The sequence below is a fragment of the Lissotriton vulgaris genome, unplaced genomic scaffold (assembly GCF_964263255.1).
Source record: "Lissotriton vulgaris unplaced genomic scaffold, aLisVul1.2 SCAFFOLD_2159, whole genome shotgun sequence".
Taxonomy (NCBI): Eukaryota; Metazoa; Chordata; class Amphibia; order Caudata; family Salamandridae; genus Lissotriton; species Lissotriton vulgaris.
In genome coordinates, this window is record NW_028240990.1 from 160,812 (window position 1) to 182,867 (window position 22,056).

Here is a 22,056-nt window from a genome sequence, read left to right on the forward strand (position 1 = left end):
TGTTCGCCTTATCAATAGTGTGGAAATCTTCAAAAAGGAATGCTGGGAATCAGCCCTCTGAAATGCATTTGAGAAAAACAGGATAGGATTTTGTAATGTCGCACTATTTTGTGTAGGAATGTGATGTTATGTGTATTATAAAGTTCGTATTTCTGTAACTTGTTCAAGCTGTTGGACATTTTGAAAGGAGTCAACATTTGTCTCTTTCAACCTACTGGTGTTGGATTGGAGCTATCAATAACAAAAGATGACAGAAATGTAAAAGGTCGAGATTAGTAAAATAGTACCTCAAAGAATTGGACTGGTACCTTTGCATGCAAAGTCCAAAGTGCCAAGCGTTGCTCTTTGGAGCCACCCATGTGAGAGACAGAGAAATGGATGTAGTAGTTTGGAAATGTAGAATGTTTTAATATTCTTCAGTCAAATATGATCATTATTTTGTAAATTGCATTTCCTGATAAACGTTTGCACATTTAACACTGTTATGGAGAATGCAGCTGAAAAGAATCAAATCACATTATAGCTCTTTACACTATGAGCATTCAACTGAGATATCTTTTCATCAATGTAAGAAAAGCCCCCGCACTGATGCGCTCTCTTTTGTCTCAATGGAAAAATCCCTCATGTATGGCAGGGTTCCATGGTGTAATGGTTAGCACTCTGGACTCTGAATCCAGCGATCCGAGTTCAAATCTCGGTGGGACCTGCTTGAATTATGAGATATAATATTTCACTAATTTCTTAGAATTTGGACTTGGAAAAACATAACGTCAAAGTTTTATACTGAAACTTATCAACGTATAATTATGTATCTATGTACACATGGCTATATCCATCTAGATAGTGATAATACAATATAAAGAAATGAATTATTCATAAACATAAGTACTGAAGCTGAAAACTAAAAACTGTTCTTTCCCATCCACAATTTAAGCAAGAGGTTCTTTTCCTTTCTCATCTTTATGATCAGTAATAAGATAGTTCATTTTGCTGATTTCTTATCTGACAACATTCTTGACTTACACAGTGCATTTAATTGTGAATTTCTTTGAAAGAGGAATTCAGATTAATACATTTGACATGTCTTTCGAAAGATTCTACTTTGTGGTTATGGATCTACTTTAGAAAAACAGAGTGTAAATATCTGTGTGTCTTAATTTCAAGATTGTTATTTAAAAGTTCATCTCTTCTGTCCCCAAAATACACAATTTGATTCCTCAAGTTTTCTTTTAATGAAGGCTTTCCAATTAAAAAAGTTCCGTGTTCCCCTTATCAATAACAGTAAGATTTAAACAAGTAATATCTTGGATCAGCCTCTTGTGATGAGTTGAGAAAACAGAGTCAGCTCACAAAATATCTCATTATTTTGAGCCATTTTATTTCCATGTTTTCTAAAAGTTCTATCATTTGCTCACATCAAATAGACTTTAAAAATACAATCAATAAATCAACGTTTCACTCTACCCGTGTTAGATTTATGATATTTATGAATACACTTGACAGAAAAAGATTTGGTCATAAGTCATGAAAGTGGTCCCACCGAGATTTGAACTCGGATCCTTGGATTCAAAGTCCAAAGTGCTAACCATTTCACCATGGAACCTCCCATGTGACAGGGGAGGAAATTGCTGCAGCAATGTGGACATTTCACATTTTTTATTTTCTACAGTCAAAGACAAACAGAATTATATAACTTTTCTATTCTGTTCAACTTTTGCCTATTGAACTATGTTAGGGAAGGATGTTGCACAAAGGACTCAAGTAACGCTATGACTCTGTTGAACAGTACTTTTTATGTGAGATAAGATTTTGCAATAAAAGATAAGATTCCCCCGTGAATGCAATCTCTTCTGCCAAAATGGAAAGCTCAACCTGGTACAGGTGGGTTGATGGTGTTATGCTTGTCAATCTGGACTCTGAAAACAGGGATCTAAGTACAAAGCTCAGTGGGACTTATCTAAACTTTACGATTTTTTTTCCATTCAGTTCTTAGAAGTATTAATTGGAAAAACATCTCATTTACTTATAAACTTGTACGTATCAACTTATATGTATGTATCTCCCTATATATCGCTATATGTCTATGTATATTTATCGGAAAATATAAATATATACATTATAAAAATACATATAATTAATAGAGGTGAAAATAATGAACAGTTGTTGCCTCTCCGCATTTGAAACATGAGCTTCTTCTCCTTCCTCTTCTATATGTCCTGAAATTGAGATAGTCACTTTTTAATCAATTTTGATCTAACAACATAGTTGATTTGTACAAAGCATATCATACGATCTGTGAATAATTCTAAAAAAGAAAATTAGATCAGTACCTTTGAGGCCTCCAAGCAAAAGCTTATATTTCATGATTGCAGATCGACTGTTGAAAATCAGCATGAGAAATGTTTTATTTCACAATTTCCATACTAATATACAAAAAACATTTGTACTATCTGAATGATACCGTCATTGTGGTTCTCTAGGTTTGATTTAAGAACACATCTCTTTCAAAATGTGCTATGTTCGCCTTATCAATAGTGTGGAAATCTTCAAAAAGGAATGCTGGGAATCAGCCCTCTGAAATGCATTTGAGAAAAACAGGATAGGATTTTGTAATGTCGCACTATTTTGTGTAGGAATGTGATGTTATGTGTATTATAAAGTTCGTATTTCTGTAACTTGTTCAAGCTGTTGGACATTTTGAAAGGAGTCAACATTTGTCTCTTTCAACCTACTGGTGTTGGATTGGAGCTATCAATAACAAAAGATGACAGAAATGTAAAAGGTCGAGATTAGTAAAATAGTACCTCAAAGAATTGGACTGGTACCTTTGCATGCAAAGTCCAAAGTGCCAAGCGTTGCTCTTTGGAGCCACCCATGTGAGAGACAGAGAAATGGATGTAGTAGTTTGGAAATGTAGAATGTTTTAATATTCTTCAGTCAAATATGATCATTATTTTGTAAATTGCATTTCCTGATAAACGTTTGCACATTTAACACTGTTATGGAGAATGCAGCTGAAAAGAATCAAATCACATTATAGCTCTTTACACTATGAGCATTCAACTGAGATATCTTTTCATCAATGTAAGAAAAGCCCCCGCACTGATGCGCTCTCTTTTGTCTCAATGGAAAAATCCCTCATGTATGGCAGGGTTCCATGGTGTAATGGTTAGCACTCTGGACTCTGAATCCAGCGATCCGAGTTCAAATCTCGGTGGGACCTGCTTGAATTATGAGATATAATATTTCACTAATTTCTTAGAATTTGGACTTGGAAAAACATAACGTCAAAGTTTTATACTGAAACTTATCAACGTATAATTATGTATCTATGTACACATGGCTATATCCATCTAGATAGTGATAATACAATATAAAGAAATGAATTATTCATAAACATAAGTACTGAAGCTGAAAACTAAAAACTGTTCTTTCCCATCCACAATTTAAGCAAGAGGTTCTTTTCCTTTCTCATCTTTATGATCAGTAATAAGATAGTTCATTTTGCTGATTTCTTATCTGACAACATTCTTGACTTACACAGTGCATTTAATTGTGAATTTCTTTGAAAGAGGAATTCAGATTAATACATTTGACATGTCTTTCGAAAGATTCTACTTTGTGGTTATGGATCTACTTTAGAAAAACAGAGTGTAAATATCTGTGTGTCTTAATTTCAAGATTGTTATTTAAAAGTTCATCTCTTCTGTCCCCAAAATACACAATTTGATTCCTCAAGTTTTCTTTTAATGAAGGCTTTCCAATTAAAAAAGTTCCGTGTTCCCCTTATCAATAACAGTAAGATTTAAACAAGTAATATCTTGGATCAGCCTCTTGTGATGAGTTGAGAAAACAGAGTCAGCTCACAAAATATCTCATTATTTTGAGCCATTTTATTTCCATGTTTTCTAAAAGTTCTATCATTTGCTCACATCAAATAGACTTTAAAAATACAATCAATAAATCAACGTTTCACTCTACCCGTGTTAGATTTATGATATTTATGAATACACTTGACAGAAAAACATTTGGTCATAAGTCATGAAAGTGGTCCCACCGAGATTTGAACTCGGATCCTTGGATTCAAAGTCCAAAGTGCTAACCATTTCACCATGGAACCTCCCATGTGACAGGGGAGGAAATTGCTGCAGCAATGTGGACATTTCACATTTTTTATTTTCTACAGTCAAAGACAAACAGAATTATATAACTTTTCTATTCTGTTCAACTTTTGCCTATTGAACTATGTTAGGGAAGGATGTTGCACAAAGGACTCAAGTAACGCTATGACTCTGTTGAACAGTACTTTTTATGTGAGATAAGATTTTGCAATAAAAGATAAGATTCCCCCGTGAATGCAATCTCTTCTGCCAAAATGGAAAGCTCAACCTGGTACAGGTGGGTTGATGGTGTTATGCTTGTCAATCTGGACTCTGAAAACAGGGATCTAAGTACAAAGCTCAGTGGGACTTATCTAAACTTTACGATTTTTTTTCCATTCAGTTCTTAGAAGTATTAATTGGAAAAACATCTCATTTACTTATAAACTTGTACGTATCAACTTATATGTATGTATCTCCCTATATATCGCTATATGTCTATGTATATTTATCGGAAAATATAAATATATACATTATAAAAATACATATAATTAATAGAGGTGAAAATAATGAACAGTTGTTGCCTCTCCGCATTTGAAACATGAGCTTCTTCTCCTTCCTCTTCTATATGTCCTGAAATTGAGATAGTCACTTTTTAATCAATTTTGATCTAACAACATAGTTGATTTGTACAAAGCATATCATACGATCTGTGAATAATTCTAAAAAAGAAAATTAGATCAGTACCTTTGAGGCCTCCAAGCAAAAGCTTATATTTCATGATTGCAGATCGACTGTTGAAAATCAGCATGAGAAATGTTTTATTTCACAATTTCCATACTAATATACAAAAAACATTTGTACTATCTGAATGATACCGTCATTGTGGTTCTCTAGGTTTGATTTAAGAACACATCTCTTTCAAAATGTGCTATGTTCGCCTTATCAATAGTGTGGAAATCTTCAAAAAGGAATGCTGGGAATCAGCCCTCTGAAATGCATTTGAGAAAAACAGGATAGGATTTTGTAATGTCGCACTATTTTGTGTAGGAATGTGATGTTATGTGTATTATAAAGTTCGTATTTCTGTAACTTGTTCAAGCTGTTGGACATTTTGAAAGGAGTCAACATTTGTCTCTTTCAACCTACTGGTGTTGGATTGGAGCTATCAATAACAAAAGATGACAGAAATGTAAAAGGTCGAGATTAGTAAAATAGTACCTCAAAGAATTGGACTGGTACCTTTGCATGCAAAGTCCAAAGTGCCAAGCGTTGCTCTTTGGAGCCACCCATGTGAGAGACAGAGAAATGGATGTAGTAGTTTGGAAATGTAGAATGTTTTAATATTCTTCAGTCAAATATGATCATTATTTTGTAAATTGCATTTCCTGATAAACGTTTGCACATTTAACACTGTTATGGAGAATGCAGCTGAAAAGAATCAAATCACATTATAGCTCTTTACACTATGAGCATTCAACTGAGATATCTTTTCATCAATGTAAGAAAAGCCCCCGCACTGATGCGCTCTCTTTTGTCTCAATGGAAAAATCCCTCATGTATGGCAGGGTTCCATGGTGTAATGGTTAGCACTCTGGACTCTGAATCCAGCGATCCGAGTTCAAATCTCGGTGGGACCTGCTTGAATTATGAGATATAATATTTCACTAATTTCTTAGAATTTGGACTTGGAAAAACATAACGTCAAAGTTTTATACTGAAACTTATCAACGTATAATTATGTATCTATGTACACATGGCTATATCCATCTAGATAGTGATAATACAATATAAAGAAATGAATTATTCATAAACATAAGTACTGAAGCTGAAAACTAAAAACTGTTCTTTCCCATCCACAATTTAAGCAAGAGGTTCTTTTCCTTTCTCATCTTTATGATCAGTAATAAGATAGTTCATTTTGCTGATTTCTTATCTGACAACATTCTTGACTTACACAGTGCATTTAATTGTGAATTTCTTTGAAAGAGGAATTCAGATTAATACATTTGACATGTCTTTCGAAAGATTCTACTTTGTGGTTATGGATCTACTTTAGAAAAACAGAGTGTAAATATCTGTGTGTCTTAATTTCAAGATTGTTATTTAAAAGTTCATCTCTTCTGTCCCCAAAATACACAATTTGATTCCTCAAGTTTTCTTTTAATGAAGGCTTTCCAATTAAAAAAGTTCCGTGTTCCCCTTATCAATAACAGTAAGATTTAAACAAGTAATATCTTGGATCAGCCTCTTGTGATGAGTTGAGAAAACAGAGTCAGCTCACAAAATATCTCATTATTTTGAGCCATTTTATTTCCATGTTTTCTAAAAGTTCTATCATTTGCTCACATCAAATAGACTTTAAAAATACAATCAATAAATCAACGTTTCACTCTACCCGTGTTAGATTTATGATATTTATGAATACACTTGACAGAAAAAGATTTGGTCATAAGTCATGAAAGTGGTCCCACCGAGATTTGAACTCGGATCCTTGGATTCAAAGTCCAAAGTGCTAACCATTTCACCATGGAACCTCCCATGTGACAGGGGAGGAAATTGCTGCAGCAATGTGGACATTTCACATTTTTTATTTTCTACAGTCAAAGACAAACAGAATTATATAACTTTTCTATTCTGTTCAACTTTTGCCTATTGAACTATGTTAGGGAAGGATGTTGCACAAAGGACTCAAGTAACGCTATGACTCTGTTGAACAGTACTTTTTATGTGAGATAAGATTTTACAATAAAAGATAAGATTCCCCCGTGAATGCAATCTCTTCTGCCAAAATGGAAAGCTCAACCTGGTACAGGTGGGTTGATGGTGTTATGCTTGTCAATCTGGACTCTGAAAACAGGGATCTAAGTACAAAGCTCAGTGGGACTTATCTAAACTTTACGATTTTTTTTCCATTCAGTTCTTAGAAGTATTAATTGGAAAAACATCTCATTTACTTATAAACTTGTACGTATCAACTTATATGTATGTATCTCCCTATATATCGCTATATGTCTATGTATATTTATCGGAAAATATAAATATATACATTATAAAAATACATATAATTAATAGAGGTGAAAATAATGAACAGTTGTTGCCTCTCCGCATTTGAAACATGAGCTTCTTCTCCTTCCTCTTCTATATGTCCTGAAATTGAGATAGTCACTTTTTAATCAATTTTGATCTAACAACATAGTTGATTTGTACAAAGCATATCATACGATCTGTGAATAATTCTAAAAAAGAAAATTAGATCAGTACCTTTGAGGCCTCCAAGCAAAAGCTTATATTTCATGATTGCAGATCGACTGTTGAAAATCAGCATGAGAAATGTTTTATTTCACAATTTCCATACTAATATACAAAAAACATTTGTACTATCTGAATGATACCGTCATTGTGGTTCTCTAGGTTTGATTTAAGAACACATCTCTTTCAAAATGTGCTATGTTCGCCTTATCAATAGTGTGGAAATCTTCAAAAAGGAATGCTGGGAATCAGCCCTCTGAAATGCATTTGAGAAAAACAGGATAGGATTTTGTAATGTCGCACTATTTTGTGTAGGAATGTGATGTTATGTGTATTATAAAGTTCGTATTTCTGTAACTTGTTCAAGCTGTTGGACATTTTGAAAGGAGTCAACATTTGTCTCTTTCAACCTACTGGTGTTGGATTGGAGCTATCAATAACAAAAGATGACAGAAATGTAAAAGGTCGAGATTAGTAAAATAGTACCTCAAAGAATTGGACTGGTACCTTTGCATGCAAAGTCCAAAGTGCCAAGCGTTGCTCTTTGGAGCCACCCATGTGAGAGACAGAGAAATGGATGTAGTAGTTTGGAAATGTAGAATGTTTTAATATTCTTCAGTCAAATATGATCATTATTTTGTAAATTGCATTTCCTGATAAACGTTTGCACATTTAACACTGTTATGGAGAATGCAGCTGAAAAGAATCAAATCACATTATAGCTCTTTACACTATGAGCATTCAACTGAGATATCTTTTCATCAATGTAAGAAAAGCCCCCGCACTGATGCGCTCTCTTTTGTCTCAATGGAAAAATCCCTCATGTATGGCAGGGTTCCATGGTGTAATGGTTAGCACTCTGGACTCTGAATCCAGCGATCCGAGTTCAAATCTCGGTGGGACCTGCTTGAATTATGAGATATAATATTTCACTAATTTCTTAGAATTTGGACTTGGAAAAACATAACGTCAAAGTTTTATACTGAAACTTATCAACGTATAATTATGTATCTATGTACACATGGCTATATCCATCTAGATAGTGATAATACAATATAAAGAAATGAATTATTCATAAACATAAGTACTGAAGCTGAAAACTAAAAACTGTTCTTTCCCATCCACAATTTAAGCAAGAGGTTCTTTTCCTTTCTCATCTTTATGATCAGTAATAAGATAGTTCATTTTGCTGATTTCTTATCTGACAACATTCTTGACTTACACAGTGCATTTAATTGTGAATTTCTTTGAAAGAGGAATTCAGATTAATACATTTGACATGTCTTTCGAAAGATTCTACTTTGTGGTTATGGATCTACTTTAGAAAAACAGAGTGTAAATATCTGTGTGTCTTAATTTCAAGATTGTTATTTAAAAGTTCATCTCTTCTGTCCCCAAAATACACAATTTGATTCCTCAAGTTTTCTTTTAATGAAGGCTTTCCAATTAAAAAAGTTCCGTGTTCCCCTTATCAATAACAGTAAGATTTAAACAAGTAATATCTTGGATCAGCCTCTTGTGATGAGTTGAGAAAACAGAGTCAGCTCACAAAATATCTCATTATTTTGAGCCATTTTATTTCCATGTTTTCTAAAAGTTCTATCATTTGCTCACATCAAATAGACTTTAAAAATACAATCAATAAATCAACGTTTCACTCTACCCGTGTTAGATTTATGATATTTATGAATACACTTGACAGAAAAAGATTTGGTCATAAGTCATGAAAGTGGTCCCACCGAGATTTGAACTCGGATCCTTGGATTCAAAGTCCAAAGTGCTAACCATTTCACCATGGAACCTCCCATGTGACAGGGGAGGAAATTGCTGCAGCAATGTGGACATTTCACATTTTTTATTTTCTACAGTCAAAGACAAACAGAATTATATAACTTTTCTATTCTGTTCAACTTTTGCCTATTGAACTATGTTAGGGAAGGATGTTGCACAAAGGACTCAAGTAACGCTATGACTCTGTTGAACAGTACTTTTTATGTGAGATAAGATTTTGCAATAAAAGATAAGATTCCCCCGTGAATGCAATCTCTTCTGCCAAAATGGAAAGCTCAACCTGGTACAGGTGGGTTGATGGTGTTATGCTTGTCAATCTGGACTCTGAAAACAGGGATCTAAGTACAAAGCTCAGTGGGACTTATCTAAACTTTACGATTTTTTTTCCATTCAGTTCTTAGAAGTATTAATTGGAAAAACATCTCATTTACTTATAAACTTGTACGTATCAACTTATATGTATGTATCTCCCTATATATCGCTATATGTCTATGTATATTTATCGGAAAATATAAATATATACATTATAAAAATACATATAATTAATAGAGGTGAAAATAATGAACAGTTGTTGCCTCTCCGCATTTGAAACATGAGCTTCTTCTCCTTCCTCTTCTATATGTCCTGAAATTGAGATAGTCACTTTTTAATCAATTTTGATCTAACAACATAGTTGATTTGTACAAAGCATATCATACGATCTGTGAATAATTCTAAAAAAGAAAATTAGATCAGTACCTTTGAGGCCTCCAAGCAAAAGCTTATATTTCATGATTGCAGATCGACTGTTGAAAATCAGCATGAGAAATGTTTTATTTCACAATTTCCATACTAATATACAAAAAACATTTGTACTATCTGAATGATACCGTCATTGTGGTTCTCTAGGTTTGATTTAAGAACACATCTCTTTCAAAATGTGCTATGTTCGCCTTATCAATAGTGTGGAAATCTTCAAAAAGGAATGCTGGGAATCAGCCCTCTGAAATGCATTTGAGAAAAACAGGATAGGATTTTGTAATGTCGCACTATTTTGTGTAGGAATGTGATGTTATGTGTATTATAAAGTTCGTATTTCTGTAACTTGTTCAAGCTGTTGGACATTTTGAAAGGAGTCAACATTTGTCTCTTTCAACCTACTGGTGTTGGATTGGAGCTATCAATAACAAAAGATGACAGAAATGTAAAAGGTCGAGATTAGTAAAATAGTACCTCAAAGAATTGGACTGGTACCTTTGCATGCAAAGTCCAAAGTGCCAAGCGTTGCTCTTTGGAGCCACCCATGTGAGAGACAGAGAAATGGATGTAGTAGTTTGGAAATGTAGAATGTTTTAATATTCTTCAGTCAAATATGATCATTATTTTGTAAATTGCATTTCCTGATAAACGTTTGCACATTTAACACTGTTATGGAGAATGCAGCTGAAAAGAATCAAATCACATTATAGCTCTTTACACTATGAGCATTCAACTGAGATATCTTTTCATCAATGTAAGAAAAGCCCCCGCACTGATGCGCTCTCTTTTGTCTCAATGGAAAAATCCCTCATGTATGGCAGGGTTCCATGGTGTAATGGTTAGCACTCTGGACTCTGAATCCAGCGATCCGAGTTCAAATCTCGGTGGGACCTGCTTGAATTATGAGATATAATATTTCACTAATTTCTTAGAATTTGGACTTGGAAAAACATAACGTCAAAGTTTTATACTGAAACTTATCAACGTATAATTATGTATCTATGTACACATGGCTATATCCATCTAGATAGTGATAATACAATATAAAGAAATGAATTATTCATAAACATAAGTACTGAAGCTGAAAACTAAAAACTGTTCTTTCCCATCCACAATTTAAGCAAGAGGTTCTTTTCCTTTCTCATCTTTATGATCAGTAATAAGATAGTTCATTTTGCTGATTTCTTATCTGACAACATTCTTGACTTACACAGTGCATTTAATTGTGAATTTCTTTGAAAGAGGAATTCAGATTAATACATTTGACATGTCTTTCGAAAGATTCTACTTTGTGGTTATGGATCTACTTTAGAAAAACAGAGTGTAAATATCTGTGTGTCTTAATTTCAAGATTGTTATTTAAAAGTTCATCTCTTCTGTCCCCAAAATACACAATTTGATTCCTCAAGTTTTCTTTTAATGAAGGCTTTCCAATTAAAAAAGTTCCGTGTTCCCCTTATCAATAACAGTAAGATTTAAACAAGTAATATCTTGGATCAGCCTCTTGTGATGAGTTGAGAAAACAGAGTCAGCTCACAAAATATCTCATTATTTTGAGCCATTTTATTTCCATGTTTTCTAAAAGTTCTATCATTTGCTCACATCAAATAGACTTTAAAAATACAATCAATAAATCAACGTTTCACTCTACCCGTGTTAGATTTATGATATTTATGAATACACTTGACAGAAAAAGATTTGGTCATAAGTCATGAAAGTGGTCCCACCGAGATTTGAACTCGGATCCTTGGATTCAAAGTCCAAAGTGCTAACCATTTCACCATGGAACCTCCCATGTGACAGGGGAGGAAATTGCTGCAGCAATGTGGACATTTCACATTTTTTATTTTCTACAGTCAAAGACAAACAGAATTATATAACTTTTCTATTCTGTTCAACTTTTGCCTATTGAACTATGTTAGGGAAGGATGTTGCACAAAGGACTCAAGTAACGCTATGACTCTGTTGAACAGTACTTTTTATGTGAGATAAGATTTTGCAATAAAAGATAAGATTCCCCCGTGAATGCAATCTCTTCTGCCAAAATGGAAAGCTCAACCTGGTACAGGTGGGTTGATGGTGTTATGCTTGTCAATCTGGACTCTGAAAACAGGGATCTAAGTACAAAGCTCAGTGGGACTTATCTAAACTTTACGATTTTTTTTCCATTCAGTTCTTAGAAGTATTAATTGGAAAAACATCTCATTTACTTATAAACTTGTACGTATCAACTTATATGTATGTATCTCCCTATATATCGCTATATGTCTATGTATATTTATCGGAAAATATAAATATATACATTATAAAAATACATATAATTAATAGAGGTGAAAATAATGAACAGTTGTTGCCTCTCCGCATTTGAAACATGAGCTTCTTCTCCTTCCTCTTCTATATGTCCTGAAATTGAGATAGTCACTTTTTAATCAATTTTGATCTAACAACATAGTTGATTTGTACAAAGCATATCATACGATCTGTGAATAATTCTAAAAAAGAAAATTAGATCAGTACCTTTGAGGCCTCCAAGCAAAAGCTTATATTTCATGATTGCAGATCGACTGTTGAAAATCAGCATGAGAAATGTTTTATTTCACAATTTCCATACTAATATACAAAAAACATTTGTACTATCTGAATGATACCGTCATTGTGGTTCTCTAGGTTTGATTTAAGAACACATCTCTTTCAAAATGTGCTATGTTCGCCTTATCAATAGTGTGGAAATCTTCAAAAAGGAATGCTGGGAATCAGCCCTCTGAAATGCATTTGAGAAAAACAGGATAGGATTTTGTAATGTCGCACTATTTTGTGTAGGAATGTGATGTTATGTGTATTATAAAGTTCGTATTTCTGTAACTTGTTCAAGCTGTTGGACATTTTGAAAGGAGTCAACATTTGTCTCTTTCAACCTACTGGTGTTGGATTGGAGCTATCAATAACAAAAGATGACAGAAATGTAAAAGGTCGAGATTAGTAAAATAGTACCTCAAAGAATTGGACTGGTACCTTTGCATGCAAAGTCCAAAGTGCCAAGCGTTGCTCTTTGGAGCCACCCATGTGAGAGACAGAGAAATGGATGTAGTAGTTTGGAAATGTAGAATGTTTTAATATTCTTCAGTCAAATATGATCATTATTTTGTAAATTGCATTTCCTGATAAACGTTTGCACATTTAACACTGTTATGGAGAATGCAGCTGAAAAGAATCAAATCACATTATAGCTCTTTACACTATGAGCATTCAACTGAGATATCTTTTCATCAATGTAAGAAAAGCCCCCGCACTGATGCGCTCTCTTTTGTCTCAATGGAAAAATCCCTCATGTATGGCAGGGTTCCATGGTGTAATGGTTAGCACTCTGGACTCTGAATCCAGCGATCCGAGTTCAAATCTCGGTGGGACCTGCTTGAATTATGAGATATAATATTTCACTAATTTCTTAGAATTTGGACTTGGAAAAACATAACGTCAAAGTTTTATACTGAAACTTATCAACGTATAATTATGTATCTATGTACACATGGCTATATCCATCTAGATAGTGATAATACAATATAAAGAAATGAATTATTCATAAACATAAGTACTGAAGCTGAAAACTAAAAACTGTTCTTTCCCATCCACAATTTAAGCAAGAGGTTCTTTTCCTTTCTCATCTTTATGATCAGTAATAAGATAGTTCATTTTGCTGATTTCTTATCTGACAACATTCTTGACTTACACAGTGCATTTAATTGTGAATTTCTTTGAAAGAGGAATTCAGATTAATACATTTGACATGTCTTTCGAAAGATTCTACTTTGTGGTTATGGATCTACTTTAGAAAAACAGAGTGTAAATATCTGTGTGTCTTAATTTCAAGATTGTTATTTAAAAGTTCATCTCTTCTGTCCCCAAAATACACAATTTGATTCCTCAAGTTTTCTTTTAATGAAGGCTTTCCAATTAAAAAAGTTCCGTGTTCCCCTTATCAATAACAGTAAGATTTAAACAAGTAATATCTTGGATCAGCCTCTTGTGATGAGTTGAGAAAACAGAGTCAGCTCACAAAATATCTCATTATTTTGAGCCATTTTATTTCCATGTTTTCTAAAAGTTCTATCATTTGCTCACATCAAATAGACTTTAAAAATACAATCAATAAATCAACGTTTCACTCTACCCGTGTTAGATTTATGATATTTATGAATACACTTGACAGAAAAAGATTTGGTCATAAGTCATGAAAGTGGTCCCACCGAGATTTGAACTCGGATCCTTGGATTCAAAGTCCAAAGTGCTAACCATTTCACCATGGAACCTCCCATGTGACAGGGGAGGAAATTGCTGCAGCAATGTGGACATTTCACATTTTTTATTTTCTACAGTCAAAGACAAACAGAATTATATAACTTTTCTATTCTGTTCAACTTTTGCCTATTGAACTATGTTAGGGAAGGATGTTGCACAAAGGACTCAAGTAACGCTATGACTCTGTTGAACAGTACTTTTTATGTGAGATAAGATTTTGCAATAAAAGATAAGATTCCCCCGTGAATGCAATCTCTTCTGCCAAAATGGAAAGCTCAACCTGGTACAGGTGGGTTGATGGTGTTATGCTTGTCAATCTGGACTCTGAAAACAGGGATCTAAGTACAAAGCTCAGTGGGACTTATCTAAACTTTACGATTTTTTTTCCATTCAGTTCTTAGAAGTATTAATTGGAAAAACATCTCATTTACTTATAAACTTGTACGTATCAACTTATATGTATGTATCTCCCTATATATCGCTATATGTCTATGTATATTTATCGGAAAATATAAATATATACATTATAAAAATACATATAATTAATAGAGGTGAAAATAATGAACAGTTGTTGCCTCTCCGCATTTGAAACATGAGCTTCTTCTCCTTCCTCTTCTATATGTCCTGAAATTGAGATAGTCACTTTTTAATCAATTTTGATCTAACAACATAGTTGATTTGTACAAAGCATATCATACGATCTGTGAATAATTCTAAAAAAGAAAATTAGATCAGTACCTTTGAGGCCTCCAAGCAAAAGCTTATATTTCATGATTGCAGATCGACTGTTGAAAATCAGCATGAGAAATGTTTTATTTCACAATTTCCATACTAATATACAAAAAACATTTGTACTATCTGAATGATACCGTCATTGTGGTTCTCTAGGTTTGATTTAAGAACACATCTCTTTCAAAATGTGCTATATTCGCCTTATCAATAGTGTGGAAATCTTCAAAAAGGAATGCTGGGAATCAGCCCTCTGAAATGCATTTGAGAAAAACAGGATAGGATTTTGTAATGTCGCACTATTTTGTGTAGGAATGTGATGTTATGTGTATTATAAAGTTCGTATTTCTGTAACTTGTTCAAGCTGTTGGACATTTTGAAAGGAGTCAACATTTGTCTCTTTCAACCTACTGGTGTTGGATTGGAGCTATCAATAACAAAAGATGACAGAAATGTAAAAGGTCGAGATTAGTAAAATAGTACCTCAAAGAATTGGACTGGTACCTTTGCATGCAAAGTCCAAAGTGCCAAGCGTTGCTCTTTGGAGCCACCCATGTGAGAGACAGAGAAATGGATGTAGTAGTTTGGAAATGTAGAATGTTTTAATATTCTTCAGTCAAATATGATCATTATTTTGTAAATTGCATTTCCTGATAAACGTTTGCACATTTAACACTGTTATGGAGAATGCAGCTGAAAAGAATCAAATCACATTATAGCTCTTTACACTATGAGCATTCAACTGAGATATCTTTTCATCAATGTAAGAAAAGCCCCCGCACTGATGCGCTCTCTTTTGTCTCAATGGAAAAATCCCTCATGTATGGCAGGGTTCCATGGTGTAATGGTTAGCACTCTGGACTCTGAATCCAGCGATCCGAGTTAAAATCTCGGTGGGACCTGCTTGAATTATGAGATTTAATATTTCACTAATTTCTTAGAATTTGGACTTGGAAAAACATAACGTCAAAGTTTTATACTGAAACTTATCAACGTATAAGTATGTATCTATGTACACATGGCTATATCCATCTAGATAGTGATAATACAATATAAAGAAATGAATTATTCATAAACATAAGTACTGAAGCTGAAAACTAAAAACTGTTCTTTCCCATCCACAATTTAAGCAAGAGGTTCTTTTCCTTTCTCATCTTTATGATCAGTAATAAGATAGTTCATTTTGCTGATTTCTTATCTGACAACATTCTTGACTTACACAGAGCATTTAATTGTGAATTTCTTTGAAAGAGGAATTCAGATTAATACATTTGACATGTCTTTCGAAAGATTCTACTTTGTGGTTATGGATCTACTTTAGAAAAACAGAGTGTAAATATCTGTGTGTCTTAATTTCAAGATTGTTATTTAAAAGTTCATCTCTTCTGTCCCCAAAATACACAATTTGATTCCTCAAGTTTTCTTTTAATGAAGGCTTTCCAATTAAAAAAGTTCCGTGTTCCCCTTATCAATAACAGTAAGATTTAAACAAGTAATATCTTGGATCAGCCTCTTGTGATGAGTTGAGAAAACAGAGTCAGCTCACAAAATATCTCATTATTTTGAGCCATTTTATTTCCATGTTTTCTAAAAGTTCTATCATTTGCTCACATCAAATAGACTTTAAAAATACAATCAATAAATCAATGTTTCACTCTACCCGTGTTAGATTTATGATATTTATGAATACACTTGACAGAAAAAGATTTGGTCATAAGTCATGAAAGTGGTCCCACCGAGATTTGAACTCGGATCCTTGGATTCAAAGTCCAAAGTGCTAACCATTTCACCATGGAACCTCCCATGTGACAGGGGAGGAAATTGCTGCAGCAATGTGGACATTTCACATTTTTTATTTTCTACAGTCAAAGACAAACAGAATTATATAACTTTTCTATTCTGTTCAACTTTTGCCTATTGAACTATGTTAGGGAAGGATGTTGCACAAAGGACTCAAGTAACGCTATGACTCTGTTGAACAGTACTTTTTATGTGAGATAAGATTTTGCAATAAAAGATAAGATTCCCCCGTGAATGCAATCTCTTCTGCCAAAATGGAAAGCTCAACCTGGTACAGGTGGGTTGATGGTGTTATGCTTGTCAATCTGGACTCTGAAAACAGGGATCTAAGTACAAAGCTCAGTGGGACTTATCTAAACTTTACGATTTTTTTTCCATTCAGTTCTTAGAAGTATTAATTGGAAAAACATCTCATTTACTTATAAACTTGTACGTATCAACTTATATGTATGTATCTCCCTATATATCGCTATATGTCTATGTATATTTATCGGAAAATATAAATATATACATTATAAAAATACATATAATTAATAGAGGTGAAAATAATGAACAGTTGTTGCCTCTCCGCATTTGAAACATGAGCTTCTTCTCCTTCCTCTTCTATATGTCCTGAAATTGAGATAGTCACTTTTTAATCAATTTTGATCTAACAACATAGTTGATTTGTACAAAGCATATCATACGATCTGTGAATAATTCTAAAAAAGAAAATTAGATCAGTACCTTTGAGGCCTCCAAGCAAAAGCTTATATTTCATGATTGCAGATCGACTGTTGAAAATCAGCATGAGAAATGTTTTATTTCACAATTTCCATACTAATATACAAAAAACATTTGTACTATCTGAATGATACCGTCATTGTGGTTCTCTAGGTTTGATTTAAGAACACATCTCTTTCAAAATGTGCTATGTTCGCCTTATCAATAGTGTGGAAATCTTCAAAAAGGAATGCTGGGAATCAGCCCTCTGAAATGCATTTGAGAAAAACAGGATAGGATTTTGTAATGTCGCACTATTTTGTGTAGGAATGTGATGTTATGTGTATTATAAAGTTCGTATTTCTGTAACTTGTTCAAGCTGTTGGACATTTTGAAAGGAGTCAACATTTGTCTCTTTCAACCTACTGGTGTTGGATTGGAGCTATCAATAACAAAAGATGACAGAAATGTAAAAGGTCGAGATTAGTAAAATAGTACCTCAAAGAATTGGACTGGTACCTTTGCATGCAAAGTCCAAAGTGCCAAGCGTTGCTCTTTGGAGCCACCCATGTGAGAGACAGAGAAATGGATGTAGTAGTTTGGAAATGTAGAATGTTTTAATATTCTTCAGTCAAATATGATCATTATTTTGTAAATTGCATTTCCTGATAAACGTTTGCACATTTAACACTGTTATGGAGAATGCAGCTGAAAAGAATCAAATCACATTATAGCTCTTTACACTATGAGCATTCAACTGAGATATCTTTTCATCAATGTAAGAAAAGCCCCCGCACTGATGCGCTCTCTTTTGTCTCAATGGAAAAATCCCTCATGTATGGCAGGGTTCCATGGTGTAATGGTTAGCACTCTGGACTCTGAATCCAGCGATCCGAGTTCAAATCTCGGTGGGACCTGCTTGAATTATGAGATATAATATTTCACTAATTTCTTAGAATTTGGACTTGGAAAAACATAACGTCAAAGTTTTATACTGAAACTTATCAACGTATAATTATGTATCTATGTACACATGGCTATATCCATCTAGATAGTGATAATACAATATAAAGAAATGAATTATTCATAAACATAAGTACTGAAGCTGAAAACTAAAAACTGTTCTTTCCCATCCACAATTTAAGCAAGAGGTTCTTTTCCTTTCTCATCTTTATGATCAGTAATAAGATAGTTCATTTTGCTGATTTCTTATCTGACAACATTCTTGACTTACACAGTGCATTTAATTGTGAATTTCTTTGAAAGAGGAATTCAGATTAATACATTTGACATGTCTTTCGAAAGATTCTACTTTGTGGTTATGGATCTACTTTAGAAAAACAGAGTGTAAATATCTGTGTGTCTTAATTTCAAGATTGTTATTTAAAAGTTCATCTCTTCTGTCCCCAAAATACACAATTTGATTCCTCAAGTTTTCTTTTAATGAAGGCTTTCCAATTAAAAAAGTTCCGTGTTCCCCTTATCAATAACAGTAAGATTTAAACAAGTAATATCTTGGATCAGCCTCTTGTGATGAGTTGAGAAAACAGAGTCAGCTCACAAAATATCTCATTATTTTGAGCCATTTTATTTCCATGTTTTCTAAAAGTTCTATCATTTGCTCACATCAAATAGACTTTAAAAATACAATCAATAAATCAACGTTTCACTCTACCCGTGTTAGATTTATGATATTTATGAATACACTTGACAGAAAAAGATTTGGTCATAAGTCATGAAAGTGGTCCCACCGAGATTTGAACTCGGATCCTTGGATTCAAAGTCCAAAGTGCTAACCATTTCACCATGGAACCTCCCATGTGACAGGGGAGGAAATTGCTGCAGCAATGTGGACATTTCACATTTTTTATTTTCTACAGTCAAAGACAAACAGAATTATATAACTTTTCTATTCTGTTCAACTTTTGCCTATTGAACTATGTTAGGGAAGGATGTTGCACAAAGGACTCAAGTAACGCTATGACTCTGTTGAACAGTACTTTTTATGTGAGATAAGATTTTGCAATAAAAGATAAGATTCCCCCGTGAATGCAATCTCTTCTGCCAAAATGGAAAGCTCAACCTGGTACAGGTGGGTTGATGGTGTTATGCTTGTCAATCTGGACTCTGAAAACAGGGATCTAAGTACAAAGCTCAGTGGGACTTATCTAAACTTTACGATTTTTTTTCCATTCAGTTCTTAGAAGTATTAATTGGAAAAACATCTCATTTACTTATAAACTTGTACGTATCAACTTATATGTATGTATCTCCCTATATATCGCTATATGTCTATGTATATTTATCGGAAAATATAAATATATACATTATAAAAATACATATAATTAATAGAGGTGAAAATAATGAACAGTTGTTGCCTCTCCGCATTTGAAACATGAGCTTCTTCTCCTTCCTCTTCTATATGTCCTGAAATTGAGATAGTCACTTTTTAATCAATTTTGATCTAACAACATAGTTGATTTGTACAAAGCATATCATACGATCTGTGAATAATTCTAAAAAAGAAAATTAGATCAGTACCTTTGAGGCCTCCAAGCAAAAGCTTATATTTCATGATTGCAGATCGACTGTTGAAAATCAGCATGAGAAATGTTTTATTTCACAATTTCCAAACTAATATACAAAAAACATTTGTACTATCTGAATGATACCGTCATTGTGGTTCTCTAGGTTTGATTTAAGAACACATCTCTTTCAAAATGTGCTATGTTCGCCTTATCAATAGTGTGGAAATCTTCAAAAAGGAATGCTGGGAATCAGCCCTCTGAAATGCATTTGAGAAAAACAGGATAGGATTTTGTAATGTCGCACTATTTTGTGTAGGAATGTGATGTTATGTGTATTATAAAGTTCGTATTTCTGTAACTTGTTCAAGCTGTTGGACATTTTGAAAGGAGTCAACATTTGTCTCTTTCAACCTACTGGTGTTGGATTGGAGCTATCAATAACAAAAGATGACAGAAATGTAAAAGGTCGAGATTAGTAAAATAGTACCTCAAAGAATTGGACTGGTACCTTTGCATGCAAAGTCCAAAGTGCCAAGCGTTGCTCTTTGGAGCCACCCATGTGAGAGACAGAGAAATGGATGTAGTAGTTTGGAAATGTAGAATGTTTTAATATTCTTCAGTCAAATATGATCATTATTTTGTAAATTGCATTTCCTGATAAATGTTTGCACATTTAACACTGTTATGGAGAATGCAGCTGAAAAGAATCAAATCACATTATAGCTCTTTACACTATGAGCATTCAACTGAGATATCTTTTCATCAATGTAAGAAAAGCCCCCGCACTGATGCGCTCTCTTTTGTCTCAATGGAAAAATCCCTCATGTATGGCAGGGTTCCATGGTGTAATGGTTAGCACTCTGGACTCTGAATCCAGCGATCCGAGTTAAAATCTCGGTGGGACCTGCTTGAATTATGAGATTTAATATTTCACTAATTTCTTAGAATTTGGACTTGGAAAAACATAACGTCAAAGTTTTATACTGAAACTTATCAACGTATAAGTATGTATCTATGTACACATGGCTATATCCATCTAGATAGTGATAATACAATATAAAGAAATGAATTATTCATAAACATAAGTACTGAAGCTGAAAACTAAAAACTGTTCTTTCCCATCCACAATTTAAGCAAGAGGTTCTTTTCCTTTCTCATCTTTATGATCAGTAATAAGATAGTTCATTTTGCTGATTTCTTATCTGACAACATTCTTGACTTACACAGAGCATTTAATTGTGAATTTCTTTGAAAGAGGAATTCAGATTAATACATTTGACATGTCTTTCGAAAGATTCTACTTTGTGGTTATGGATCTACTTTAGAAAAACAGAGTGTAAATATCTGTGTGTCTTAATTTCAAGATTGTTATTTAAAAGTTCATCTCTTCTGTCCCCAAAATACACAATTTGATTCCTCAAGTTTTCTTTTAATGAAGGCTTTCCAATTAAAAAAGTTCCGTGTTCCCCTTATCAATAACAGTAAGATTTAAACAAGTAATATCTTGGATCAGCCTCTTGTGATGAGTTGAGAAAACAGAGTCAGCTCACAAAATATCTCATTATTTTGAGCCATTTTATTTCCATGTTTTCTAAAAGTTCTATCATTTGCTCACATCAAATAGACTTTAAAAATACAATCAATAAATCAATGTTTCACTCTACCCGTGTTAGATTTATGATATTTATGAATACACTTGACAGAAAAAGATTTGGTCATAAGTCATGAAAGTGGTCCCACCGAGATTTGAACTCGGATCCTTGGATTCAAAGTCCAAAGTGCTAACCATTTCACCATGGAACCTCCCATGTGACAGGGGAGGAAATTGCTGCAGCAATGTGGACATTTCACATTTTTTATTTTCTACAGTCAAAGACAAACAGAATTATATAACTTTTCTATTCTGTTCAACTTTTGCCTATTGAACTATGTTAGGGAAGGATGTTGCACAAAGGACTCAAGTAACGCTATGACTCTGTTGAACAGTACTTTTTATGTGAGATAAGATTTTGCAATAAAAGATAAGATTCCCCCGTGAATGCAATCTCTTCTGCCAAAATGGAAAGCTCAACCTGGTACAGGTGGGTTGATGGTGTTATGCTTGTCAATCTGGACTCTGA

At 33.6% G+C, this 22,056-nt stretch overlaps 18 non-coding genes across 18 annotated transcripts; 9 read left to right on the forward strand and 9 right to left on the reverse strand.

Annotated features, from left to right (window-relative positions):
- Positions 1 to 634: 634 nt before the first annotated feature.
- On the forward strand, positions 635 to 706 carry TRNAQ-CUG (transfer RNA glutamine (anticodon CUG)). Its single transcript has one exon. It is a non-coding gene; the product is annotated as a tRNA-Gln (tRNA).
- An 825-nt stretch (positions 707 to 1,531) lies between these two features.
- TRNAQ-UUG (transfer RNA glutamine (anticodon UUG)) lies at positions 1,532 to 1,603 on the reverse strand. The gene has a single exon. It is a non-coding gene; the product is annotated as a tRNA-Gln (tRNA).
- A 1,548-nt stretch (positions 1,604 to 3,151) lies between these two features.
- TRNAQ-CUG (transfer RNA glutamine (anticodon CUG)) lies at positions 3,152 to 3,223 on the forward strand. Its single transcript has one exon. It is a non-coding gene; the product is annotated as a tRNA-Gln (tRNA).
- An 825-nt stretch (positions 3,224 to 4,048) lies between these two features.
- Positions 4,049 to 4,120, reverse strand: TRNAQ-UUG (transfer RNA glutamine (anticodon UUG)). The gene has a single exon. It is a non-coding gene; the product is annotated as a tRNA-Gln (tRNA).
- A 1,548-nt stretch (positions 4,121 to 5,668) lies between these two features.
- TRNAQ-CUG (transfer RNA glutamine (anticodon CUG)) lies at positions 5,669 to 5,740 on the forward strand. The gene has a single exon. It is a non-coding gene; the product is annotated as a tRNA-Gln (tRNA).
- An 825-nt stretch (positions 5,741 to 6,565) lies between these two features.
- On the reverse strand, positions 6,566 to 6,637 carry TRNAQ-UUG (transfer RNA glutamine (anticodon UUG)). The gene has a single exon. It is a non-coding gene; the product is annotated as a tRNA-Gln (tRNA).
- Positions 6,638 to 8,185: 1,548 nt separating this feature from the next.
- TRNAQ-CUG (transfer RNA glutamine (anticodon CUG)) lies at positions 8,186 to 8,257 on the forward strand. The gene has a single exon. It is a non-coding gene; the product is annotated as a tRNA-Gln (tRNA).
- An 825-nt stretch (positions 8,258 to 9,082) lies between these two features.
- Positions 9,083 to 9,154, reverse strand: TRNAQ-UUG (transfer RNA glutamine (anticodon UUG)). Its single transcript has one exon. It is a non-coding gene; the product is annotated as a tRNA-Gln (tRNA).
- A 1,548-nt stretch (positions 9,155 to 10,702) lies between these two features.
- On the forward strand, positions 10,703 to 10,774 carry TRNAQ-CUG (transfer RNA glutamine (anticodon CUG)). The gene has a single exon. It is a non-coding gene; the product is annotated as a tRNA-Gln (tRNA).
- Positions 10,775 to 11,599: 825 nt separating this feature from the next.
- Positions 11,600 to 11,671, reverse strand: TRNAQ-UUG (transfer RNA glutamine (anticodon UUG)). The gene has a single exon. It is a non-coding gene; the product is annotated as a tRNA-Gln (tRNA).
- A 1,548-nt stretch (positions 11,672 to 13,219) lies between these two features.
- On the forward strand, positions 13,220 to 13,291 carry TRNAQ-CUG (transfer RNA glutamine (anticodon CUG)). Its single transcript has one exon. It is a non-coding gene; the product is annotated as a tRNA-Gln (tRNA).
- An 825-nt stretch (positions 13,292 to 14,116) lies between these two features.
- On the reverse strand, positions 14,117 to 14,188 carry TRNAQ-UUG (transfer RNA glutamine (anticodon UUG)). The gene has a single exon. It is a non-coding gene; the product is annotated as a tRNA-Gln (tRNA).
- A 1,548-nt stretch (positions 14,189 to 15,736) lies between these two features.
- On the forward strand, positions 15,737 to 15,808 carry TRNAQ-CUG (transfer RNA glutamine (anticodon CUG)). Its single transcript has one exon. It is a non-coding gene; the product is annotated as a tRNA-Gln (tRNA).
- Positions 15,809 to 16,633: 825 nt separating this feature from the next.
- Positions 16,634 to 16,705, reverse strand: TRNAQ-UUG (transfer RNA glutamine (anticodon UUG)). Its single transcript has one exon. It is a non-coding gene; the product is annotated as a tRNA-Gln (tRNA).
- A 1,548-nt stretch (positions 16,706 to 18,253) lies between these two features.
- On the forward strand, positions 18,254 to 18,325 carry TRNAQ-CUG (transfer RNA glutamine (anticodon CUG)). Its single transcript has one exon. It is a non-coding gene; the product is annotated as a tRNA-Gln (tRNA).
- An 825-nt stretch (positions 18,326 to 19,150) lies between these two features.
- On the reverse strand, positions 19,151 to 19,222 carry TRNAQ-UUG (transfer RNA glutamine (anticodon UUG)). The gene has a single exon. It is a non-coding gene; the product is annotated as a tRNA-Gln (tRNA).
- Positions 19,223 to 20,770: 1,548 nt separating this feature from the next.
- Positions 20,771 to 20,842, forward strand: TRNAQ-CUG (transfer RNA glutamine (anticodon CUG)). Its single transcript has one exon. It is a non-coding gene; the product is annotated as a tRNA-Gln (tRNA).
- An 825-nt stretch (positions 20,843 to 21,667) lies between these two features.
- TRNAQ-UUG (transfer RNA glutamine (anticodon UUG)) lies at positions 21,668 to 21,739 on the reverse strand. The gene has a single exon. It is a non-coding gene; the product is annotated as a tRNA-Gln (tRNA).
- Positions 21,740 to 22,056: the final 317 nt, after the last annotated feature.